This window comes from Engraulis encrasicolus, chromosome 5 (genome assembly GCF_034702125.1).
Source record: "Engraulis encrasicolus isolate BLACKSEA-1 chromosome 5, IST_EnEncr_1.0, whole genome shotgun sequence".
NCBI lineage: Eukaryota > Metazoa > Chordata > Actinopteri > Clupeiformes > Engraulidae > Engraulis > Engraulis encrasicolus.
Window position 1 is genome coordinate 35,787,520 of NC_085861.1, and position 2,583 is coordinate 35,790,102.

A 2,583-nucleotide genomic window follows, 5' to 3' on the forward strand; every position below is an offset into this window, starting at 1 on the left:
TAATCTGAATTAAAACAGTTAAAACAGTATATTTACATAAGAAATTTACACTTTGAATAGTTTAGTAAAATTAATGTGAAAATACAGTAGAAATACAACATGTCTTTCATTGCATAGGATGCGTTGAAGACGTGGGCCTGAGAAGGAGGGGGTGATCACCAGCTGCATCTTCCGCTTCAACGCAGGGGAGGCAGTCTGAAGCCCATGTATTGCTGTTGACTATCTGGAAACTCCCGACGAACACGCAGGACGACACATGATGGAACCACGACTCTTATGTGGAGCCCAAGGAATCCCCAACACCAACTGACAAACATCCTGTACGCCAGATATCTGTAACGGCTACAAACAAAATGTGCTTTTAGATGACTTTCATAATAAAAAATGTTTTTGGTTTCTACACACGTTTTGGGTCACTTTGTATTTGAAGATATTAGTCATACACAAAATGTACCAGTCATAAGGCATTCTTACATTTCATTGGTGTTTACAATATGGCCTTAACTGATATAAAGGCATGATCACAAGAACAGGGGTGATAGTGAAAAAAAAATCCTGAGCCTGAACTTTTCCCCCTGCTCTAACGACGACGACAAGATACTGCATAGTGACGTAACGTAGGCCTATTTTGACACATTATTCAAACATTTAATAGCCTGTGTATGACCATAATTCAAGCCTGATAGTAGAAGAAAACCCTGAACCTGTAACACTTTCTATAAGAATAACCTAATGGCTAATTATTATCAATGTTTTTATTTTGCAAACTCTGTCAAGCCTGAAATCAGGTATCAATCAGGCAACAATCAGCCCTGCAAGAAGTAAGATAAGACTGTTTGCTGAAAATGTAAAGTTGTCATACATTTGTGATATGGTAGAAGTAAGGAGTGAACATACTGCTCTATGCCCCGTAGCCGTACTGGTCCATGATCTGCTCTGTAGATGTTGTACATGGCTTGAAGCACATACACATTGAGGGACGTGGCATAAAATCCAGGATGGTCGATAACACACTGAGGCTGAGTGCCCTCCACCTGCTCCATGCGCCTTGTGACCTGTTAGGTAGTAGGATGATACAGGTAAGGTGAGTGTTGCAAGCAAATACTATGGTGGCCCTGTCACCTGAGGAGGCCAAAGTAGAATTAGCCTAGTGTGGTCAGTACTAACCGGCACATGATATTTGTTACAGTTACTACATTGCATCTAATGTGGGGATGAGACGTTACTGGGGGGGTGCCCTAAAATATTCCCCCTATTTAGCCAGTGCAGGATCACACAACAATCTAGCCTACTGCAGACCAGTTACTCTACCAAGGTATTGTGCTGGAAGGAACCCATGGCATGTGTATTATTATTTACTTATACTTTTACTTTGGCCACCCTTGTTTGCGCTAACCCTACATGACAAACACCAAGAGATATGCTACACACCAAGTGATGGAGAAAACTAGTTACCTCTGGGACCTCCTGACAGCACAAGCTCTCGTGTTCAGTAGGCATTGCACCACAGTTCCCGCATCGGCACCTATGGACGAGGGGAATGAGTCAAATTTCCTCCAGCAATGTACAGTCTAGGTGATCTCCTTGACCACGTCCCTTGTAAAGCTAAAGGCTTTTGTATGGTCATGTCATTGTAATTTCTAAAGTTGCTGTACGAAGGCACACAAGCTATTTGTCTTTCTGAAGGTTCCATAGGCTACCATTTGAAATGATAGCGCCTATGAAATGGTACAAAATATCGCCTCGCCTAGCCTTTCCAGTCAAAACACTGTTCAATGTTTACATAGACTATGGATAATAGAAATACAGAGGGATGCAATCATATTGTTTGGTCAGTATCTGTAATAGGACGATTACAGTAGGCTACATTTACTCTGCTAGTAGCTGGCTAGCCTGTCTGCTGAAATTTGAGAGATCAGCGATGCAGATGGAAAGAAAGTACAAAATTGACTAACCATTCAGATACTGGTTTTGGTATTCGTGGGGATCTAGGTGGCTCCTCTTCCTCTTGTTCGGCGTCTGGGTCTGACAAGGGGTCAAGCACGTATGGCTGGATAATTGCCAGTCTGTTAAAAGCCATTGTGATTTGGTGGTGCTACGCTCCAGTTCTCTCGCGGCCAACCTGGCTGTTGGCTGCGCCGCAAGCCAAGACGGGGCGTGGCTAGACCAGGGACCGAGCAGAACCGCGCAATTTAGAAGTGACTGGCGCTGACAAGATTTCAAGCTGGCGAAACTTTGGTGTTCTGATGATTTTGATTAAATAACTTCATGGACGTGTTCTGTATAGCCCATAGACCAATTCTAACTGCTGTATGAAGGGATTTAATATGTCACCTTTAAATCACTTTTGTATTTGGGCCAATGCAACAACAAATTTACAACACACATTAATGTGATCATTCAGGACACATTTGGGCAAGGCCTACTACAGTAGTACCAAGACCACAGGGCACTTATTTGCCATAGTTCTAATCAACTTTGTGTGCGCAATTACAATGCATATTGCCTATGGGACATAAACACAAACTTGGACATGAACGCAAGAGCCGCAAGACACCAGGCAAAAAGCCGCATGCGGCTCGA

The 2,583-nt window shown here is 42.9% G+C and overlaps 1 long non-coding RNA gene across 1 annotated transcript; it reads right to left on the reverse strand.

The window, feature by feature from the left end:
• Window positions 1-2,042, reverse strand: LOC134449328 (uncharacterized). The gene is made up of 4 exons (XR_010034940.1): window positions 1,956-2,042; window positions 1,456-1,525; window positions 898-1,055; window positions 1-342 (listed from the first exon to the last, which is right to left on the reverse strand). It is a non-coding gene; the product is annotated as an uncharacterized LOC134449328 (long non-coding RNA).
• Between the last annotated feature and the right edge of the window lie 541 nt (window positions 2,043-2,583).